The 8,506-nt window shown below is 39.2% G+C and overlaps 1 protein-coding gene across 6 annotated transcripts in view; it reads left to right on the top strand.

The window, feature by feature from the left end:
* Nucleotides 1–510: 510 nt before the first annotated feature.
* The window catches only part of CPNE1 (copine 1), a 39,797-nt gene continuing 31,801 nt past the window's right edge, over nt 511–8,506 (top strand). The window contains exons 1-2 of one of the 6 annotated variants that reach the window (XM_028157842.2): nt 511–685; nt 6,307–6,359. The gene's annotated coding sequence lies outside the window, so the exon portion shown is untranslated. Of the gene's footprint in view, nt 686–731; nt 992–6,274; nt 6,360–8,506 lie in introns of those variants that run through there. The other 5 variants (XM_008149676.3, XM_008149674.3, XM_054724011.1 and 2 more) reach the window with 5 other exon arrangements.

Below are 8,506 nucleotides of genomic sequence, written 5' to 3'. Positions count from 1 at the left end.
CCACTGGGATAGGGTATAGGCAGGGGCAGTGGAGTCTGGGAGGCCTGGACCAAAGCAGCATCAGAATAATTTTTCTATAATAAAATAATACTGACGTGCAGCTGTGGATGGGTTAATGAAGACTGGTGGGTAAGGCTCCCCTGATGGAAATTTTTTAATGGAAAAAGAATCAGGTTTTGGTTCTTCTGTCAGGGAATCATCACAAGGCACCATTTTATGGTCCTTTTAATTCTCAAAACAATCACCCCAAGCAGGTATTTACGTCCTTCCGCAAAGGCTTAAAAAAGTGAAGCAATTTGCACAAAGCCCCGCAGTAAGGGGCTGACCCAGATACCGTACTCACCCCACCACTAGCGTCACTCTCCTAAGGTGGGGCTAGTGCGCAAGCGTCGCTCGCAGGGACTCACCGCTCTTTTTATCACAAACCCGGACAACTTCCGGGAGATAGCCCGGAAACGTCAGTGCGCTTGCGCCGCCTCGCCCGTGACGTCAACTACCCAATCCCGCCCCTTCTGGAACGCGGACCTGCGGAGCGGGCCGGCGGCCATTTTGTGAAGCGGCGAAGGAGGTGGTGGCTGCTGTAGGCTCCGGAAAGCCGTTCGCGTAGGGGCAGTCGGCCGTGGGCGGAGGCACTCTCTTGGGGAGTAACTCGGCTCTGGGTTCGGGTGCCGCGCAGTTCTCCCCGGTAAGACTCCCGCAAGCCCCGGAACTGGCGGGGCTGTGCGGGGCTCGAGCCGCCCCTTGGTGGCCCGGGGCGGGGCCTTCGGAGGCCTCGGAGCCCGCCGCAGCGGGCGCCCCACACAAAAGGGTCGGGTATGACTGCTGGCCGCCACTTGCACCTCTGAATCCTGAGAGTATTCCAGAAGGATGCCAGAGACGAGGAGTCTGCTTCCTGAAGGGGAGACGAGGCTGTAGGGAGGACGCCCTGTGGTCTGAGAGGGGGGCCAGAGTTGGGTGGCCCAGCGGCAGAGAAAGCATACCTACATCCTGCGTGAGCAAGGTTTTCCATGCCCCCAAAGGGGGCAGAGATAACTACATTTCTGGGCTCCGAAGTGAGGAGCTAATCATGCTGAGGACACTCCCTCCACCCGAAGTGGAAAGGAGGCCCGGTGGCTTGTCAGAAAAAGGGCCTATAATTAGGACACACCTGTGGGGAGGAAGCTGAAGCCGGTCCTTTCCTAGGAGTCTAGGAAAGAAGTTTCAGAACTGGCCGTTTTCGTGGCCTGGAGGTGGAGGGGGTTGCAGTTGAAATGCTTCCAAAGCCCAACGTTGGGGCGGGGCTTACCCTTGTGGGTATCCCTTTGGAGAGCCTCCTGCACCGAAGGTCCAGTGGGATCTGGAAAGAGGGTGCTTTTGATGGAGAGTGAATTTTCTTCGGTGGAGGCTGGTCGTGCTGCTTTGCAGCCACGTGAAATGGGTGGGAGGAGCATTCAGATCTACGGGTTAGTGACGGAGATGGACACTAGTGCAGACGCTTAACGGCTAGATTGTAATTGTATGGGCTTTATGTGTGCCACCAAAGTGTGCTTTATCGTGAAAAATCTGAGGGTTATTCTGGGTTCTTCGGCGCTAAGCCGTATGCCGGGGGTTGTTGTATACTGAGAGTTGCAGGCTCTGTAGGAGAGATTTTTGGACTCTAAAATCCTCCTTTGGTCCAGGATTCCCAGAGATGACCTGATGTAAATTGGGGTAGTTGGCAGGAACCATTCTGTATTATTCAAGATTAGGGTGATGCTGTTCAGTATAACTGGAAAAAAAAATTGCAATTGAAGCTTTGTTGGGGAGACATGTGACGGAAGTATTTCTCTTAGAGCTCCTTGCTTAACTGGTTTAAAGTGGTGCCATTTTTGGCAAATGCAGTATTAGGAACATGAATTGCCTTGGACTTTGGTGTATAGTTTATATTAATGCGTTTCAGAGAATTTTCAGTTGAGAAAAATTCTACAAGTCTGGACATATAGGTCGATCTTTGTTTTAATTATAGGAATATAATACAAGACTGGTTGTACTTGATTTTGAAATTTGGTAGCTTTGATAGAACGGAGAATTTCTGGACGTTGTGGAAAGTAATTATGTTAAGGTATTTTCCAAGAATATTAAAAAGAAGTTGGGAAGAACTGTTACAGGTGGTTAAAATAATTTTATGGTAATTTTTGAAGAAAATGAAATGTTTAGTGTGTTTATATAAAAGTAGAGGATGTGCTTATATTGCTGGAATTTTGAACAAAACGGAATGCGTTTTTATATCACCTTTATATGCTCGATCAAATATTTGATAATGTTGTTTATGGGTTGTAATGCATAATTTCAATTTTCTTACGTTCGTATCTGTTAGGTGAAAATGTGAAACTTGAGAAACCATTGTGGTAGTTACTTGGAACATATTGTTATGTGCTAATTGCAGTATACTTCAGGCTTTCACTTTATTTGACATGCCAAATGTTTTGATTGTTGCATATTGAGAATTTGGGGGCTCTTGGTACAATTTTTAGATATGAAACTTGATTTTGTGGGCCAGTGTGTTCTAGGAGTTGAAATCCAGTGACAATTTCATACTGTTTTTATTCCATTTTGTAAAGACCCACTCCATCATTCAGTTTAGATGAATATTTTTTGTGGATGTTAGAGGAAGAACTTCTAAGTGTCAGTAGTGGTTGCACAAAAGATGATTTTATTTATTTTTAATTGTTTTTTATATATTTTATTGATTTTTTACAGAAAGGAAGGGAGAGGGATAGAGAGTTAGAAACATCAATGGGAGAAACATCGATCAGCTGCCTCCTGCACACCCCCCACTGGGGACGTGCCCACAACCAAGGTACATGCCCTTGACCACCGGAATCGAACCTGGGACCCTTCAGTCCGCAGGCCGACGCTCTATCCACTGAGCCAAACCGGCTAGGGCACAAAAGATCATTTTAGATATCCCTCCCCAAAACGTACTTAATAAATGTCCATGGGATAAATGAATATTGCTAAATGTTTTAGGTCAACTGCAGAAAAATAACTTGATCTAATTTATAGTTATCTGATTTTACTATCACCACCCCTATACCTTTTGGTTTGCAGAGTTTAGTTAATTAAATTTAAAGGCAGCTTTTAACATCTTAATACCAATAGTGAGGGTGAATGAGGTCTGCTAGGTTAGAAATAATATTGTTACTTTAAATTTTACATCTAGTAAGATAATGAACATTTTTGTTGGCATTTGGGGGGGTATTGAAAAATTTAGTATTACAGTCTTTCAGGAGCAATAAATATCTTATTTAGAAATGTCTTGATTTGCTGCCTTTGAATACTGACTGAAGGCTAATGGGAAAGTGTGCTATCAAAGGGGGGATATATCTCCCTCAGTATCAGAATTGTTTCATTAAGACTGATCCCAGAATCTGAAATGTGATCCATTTGAGGATGGGAACAAAATCAAGTGGATGAAGCTGTATTTTTTTGTTTGGTTGGGTTTGTTTTCTTTTTTGGTAATGACTATCATAATTTGATTATGCTGCTTATAGTGTTATGCCCATTATGATTGGTTCTCTGTTGCTTATCTCTGAGGTGAATATTTGAACGGTACTGGTTTTTGTTTCTTTTAAATCTGAAGAACTTAGCTCTGCTATACTCTGGTTCTTGTTGTTTAAAGATTGTTGAAGAAAGTTAAAATTCACTTTTAGATGTTTATTACCAGATGAAGAGTGGAAATGGTTAAGTTTGTGCTTTGGCTTCCTGATAAAAGAGGATTGTTGTCAGACATTTTATTCTGAAATTCCAAGTGATTGGAATGACTAGTAAATAAGAAAATCTGCCCTGTCATAATAATTTCTGTAGCAGATATTTGTAATCTGCGCATTTATGTATGTGGTATTTGTAAAACTGAAGCAAGACCACTGTTGAGACTAATTCCTTAACATAAAGTGGAAAAATTTACTAAAGCTTCTTTATTTAACAATAAATAAATAAATAAATAAATAAATAAATAAATAAATAAAATCAATATTATTGATTTCAGAGAGAAAGGGAGAGGGAGAGAGGAATAGCAACATCAATGATGAGAATCACTGATCAGCTGCCTCCTGCATGTTCCCCGCTGGAGATTGAGCCTGTAACCTGGTATATGCCCTGACTGGGAATTGAACTGTGACCTCCTGGTTCATAGGCCGATGCTCAACCACTGAGCCACACAGGCCTGACCTAAAATAAGCTTTAGATCTGAAATGTAAGTGGGCTTAATGGTAGATCAGGCCCATTTTCTCCTTGCCTACACTTATGCTCTAGGCATAGGTAAAAAATGTATTTGCATAGAATTGTTTCAGTCTTATCCTGCTAAAATTAACTGAAGTTTAAGGTGATTGGAGTGGATTTTTCATTTTGATATCCTGCATTCAGTTGCTGGCTGACATTTAGAACACAGGAATGAGTAGGTTTCCTGGAAAACAGTGATGCCTTTATTAAATTATTGTGTTCTTTACAAATGAGGTGTAGAAAGCAAAAGTACTTTAGTTCTCAGTTTATATACCTTGCCTATTTGAAGGTGGACATGTTACAGCAGGAGTAGTGAAATTCTGGCTTCTGGCCTGAACTTTTTGTGTACTTTTCTTTGCTATGGGATGAGATGGACTTTCCCCTTTGCAAATTTCTGTCTAGATTGATTTTGTTTTTTATTTATTTTTGTTTTATCCTTTTTTTAAAAAAAAGATTGATTTTGCACTTTATATTGAACACATAAATCTTGAACTAGGCGTTTGACAAGTTCAGCTGAGCCTTGGAACTTTTCCTTGTGGAATGAGATATTTTCTCCTTTTTACAGTTATTTCTGGCAATTCTGTAAATATTTCTGGGAATAAACCTGGTATGTTCCTTTCCAGATGGACATAAGGTGCTTTCTCAGGTCTGGAAAGGAAGAGACAAAAGAATCTGTTTCCCTTACCCATAGGGCACATGTCCTGGGCCCACACATCTTTTTAATTATAATCTCCAGTAGTGGATCATTTGTTTATCACAAGTGCTTATCTAGAAAATTACCCTGGTTCTTTGGCTCATAGCCTTCATGTAAAGCAAGCTTTTTTCTGTTTCACATTTCCCTTTGTGGCTTGTTTAAATGAAGAGTTTGAAAACTTTAGACTTCATTAGGATCAATTTATACAATATAAAAGATTAATACAATGCTCTGGCTTTTGAAGGCATTGTTTATAAGATATTTGCATAGCTTTTGATGGCAAAACGATCTCAATCTCACTGTTCTTTAGTAATTTGAGTAGTTACTTAGAAGATGTTTAGCTTGTCCTTTAGAAAAGTTGGGAGTAACACTAAAATTTTTAAATGTTTTGCTTTTTGTGATGATATTAAGTTCACTGACGGTATCTTGATCTTGAAAGATAGTAGTTTAAAATGAGCATCATTGTAATAGTAATCTTAATACCCGACATGACAATTTTCTTGTACTTTATTTATTTGAATTAAAAATGACCTTTTGAGTCTAGTTATTGAATCATTTGGTCATTTATATTGCTTGTGAATTGTTCATTCACCCGTTTGGGGAAAATTCCAGTGAAAGATGAGTGATCTGTTTTTACTTTGGGAAGTACTCTTAATATGCCAGGTGTTTTTAGGGATTTTAAAAAAATAAGTTTCTTGGGACTGTTACGGTGTTAAAAGAAAAAGCATTTTCCTTAATATTTTGAACGCCAGTGGTTTTAACTAGGAATTAGTTCTTATAGCCAGATCTGTCTCTATATTTTTGAAGTTTGATGCTATTTTGGTGCAAAAGAAAATACACTGAAAGAGTTATTGCAATAATTTTCATCGGTACCCTTGAATTGATTGTCCTAGAACTGTTATTGTACGAACTTGTTATTATGCTTTTTCATAAAAAATTTGGTGAGAACCTGAGAAAATAGTTTGTAGTTGGACTTGTGTTAGGGAATTTTCTGGACTGCTTTAACATCAGGTGATAAAAGCACTTACCTGCTGTGATGCTGAGAGTTTTATGACTGCTTTAGTTTTTAATTCTTGGGCTAATTTGTGACACATTCTTGATGTATATAAATATATAATGTTTTGAGAAATACTCTAATTTGAAAGCAATACTGAGTAGTAAGCACATATAGAATTTTGGTATATATCTTCTTCTTCCTCTCCTCCTCCTCCTTCTTTTTATATACATTCTAATGAAGTGCTCTGGTTTCAGATTTACCTTGGTAATGTACAGTTCAGTGTGGCCTGTGCGTGTTTTGTGTTTCCTGCATTGATTTTTGCCTCCGTTTATTCTCTATTGCAGTCTAAAAGTTGGTTTTAATTGGTTGCCCACAGGATTGACATGGCCTCTACTTCTTGTTAAGAAAATACATCTCTTGTTTTATCAGGTAAGAGATTTTGCATAGAGGGTTTGCTTTTATACAAAATAAAATGAGATAGCTTATTAGGTAACAAGAAAATATGTGTAGTAAATTGTGGGGTGTTTTTTTTTGTTTTGTTTGTTTTTTTAAACAAGCTTATCTAAAAGATAAAACAAGATAGGGATGGGGTGGGATGGATTGGGTACCATGATGGAGGAACAGTTATTTCTTCCTTTGGGAGTCAGTTTTATAGGGATGCATTTCTCCTGCTGAATTCCTAATTAGGCAGTAAGTAGCTGCTTTTCCCCCCCCCTCAGTAGCATTTAGACTAATTACAAATACAGGTGCTTGTTATTGGTATGGTTTTTAAAATATTTCTTAGAAGTATAGACATAGATAATGGGTCATATGTTTTAGAATACAAATTTTTACTTTAATGGAACCTCGGTAATTGGAATCTAACCCTCTTATTAAATAACCAAGATAGGCTCCAGATAGTTTGAAATGATACTAGTATATCTGTCAAATAGGTACTTAGTAGCAGAATAGCACATCTTATTTCATATTTTTCAGACCTAAAAATGTTTCCTACATGGATTTATGAAAAAATCTTGTGCTCTACTTTGATTTAGTCCTCAGCCCTTTTCTAGCTGGTAATCTGGGTAGATGTTGAATATCATGTTTTCATGTGTACCTTGTACAGAATTTAACTAAATCCCTTGACTTAGCAGCAAATGGTTTGAAGACTTTCTGTGTATGTCATTTAACCCTGTGTTCAGTTCTTAAGTCCTTGGGACCATATCAAGTCCCCATTTTTATTGCCCCAATGCAAACTAACATCTCTCTCTCAAGTTGTTTTGGATACATAGGATACTGATGATGCTTCCTCCATAGATAGTGATTAAATGATTAAGCATTTTTTGAAGTTGGACAGGAATGCTGTCCCAGTTTTGCTTGCATATAGCCAATATTGTAGAGTTAGGAATGTAATGACTTGGAAGCTTCTTAATGAACTTCCTGATAGAGACAGCTAAGTAGTAAATAAGGAGAAAAGAGTCTGTTGGTGTGATTGTTTTTTAGTATATTTCTTGTCGATTCTTGCAGACCAGTTTAAAAACTTCCCCCTCCGCCAGTTTCTGGTGTTTTATAATGGTCTCACAAGAGGATTTTCTGTTTGCTAGTCCACCTTTGAGGATTAAATTTGAAGGTGGTGTGTGTGTGTGTGTATGTGTGAAAACTGTCAGAGCCAAACAATATGTTTCTCCTTTCTGTATAGCAGTCGAAATATTGAGCTATAATTACAGTTTTTTTTTTGCATTGAGTTAATATTCATATAATACTTAACATTGAAAAACTGCTTTCATAGAGTTGTGGAGTTTTTATTTAATTTTTTAAATATATTTTTATTGATTTCAGTGAGGAAGGGAGAGGGGGAGAGAGAGAGAGAAACATCAATGATGAGAGATAATCATTGATTGGCTGCCTCCTGCACTGCAAGCCCCACACTGGGGATGGAGTCCGCAACCTGGGCACGTGCCCTTGCCTGGAATCAAATCCAGGACCCTTCAGTCCACAGGCCAATGATTTATCCACTGAGCCAAAACAGCTAGGGTGAGTTGTCGAGTTTTTAGAGTTTGCAACAGGAAACTTTGCTCTTCTAATGCTCTCATTTGAGAAGACAAAACCAAACTTCAAATATTTTATGATTTCCCTGAGGTCACAGAGCCTGTTTAATAGGTTCATATATATATATATTTGTTGTTGTTTATCCTCACCCAAGGATATTTTTCCATTGATCTTTTTAGAGAGAGGGGAAAGAGAGAGAGAAACATTGATGTGAAAAAAACACATCTGGTTGCCTCCTACATACGCCCACCCAAGGCCTGGGCTGGGGAGGAGCCCGCAACCAAGGTACATGCCTTTGACCAGAATCAAGTCCGGGACCCTTTGGTCCACAGGTCGACCCTCTATCCACTGAGTCAGGTTTATATTTAAAGGTTGATTTTTAAGATGGCTTTGGCAACACCCTATGTTGTTGAGGACATAGAGTTCAAATTAATATTTTTCCAGTGCCAATAATTTGTTTTGTGTCACTTTACAAAGACCTGCCATTGGCATTTATTCTTATAAGTCATAAGAACTGAAATACTGCCGAAACCAGTTTGGCTCAGTGA

The sequence above is a fragment of the Eptesicus fuscus genome, chromosome 12 (assembly GCF_027574615.1).
Source record: "Eptesicus fuscus isolate TK198812 chromosome 12, DD_ASM_mEF_20220401, whole genome shotgun sequence".
Lineage (NCBI taxonomy): Eukaryota > Metazoa > Chordata > Mammalia > Chiroptera > Vespertilionidae > Eptesicus > Eptesicus fuscus.
The sequence above is the reverse complement of the archived record's forward strand: the minus strand, read 5'-3'. Positions and strand labels throughout refer to the sequence as shown.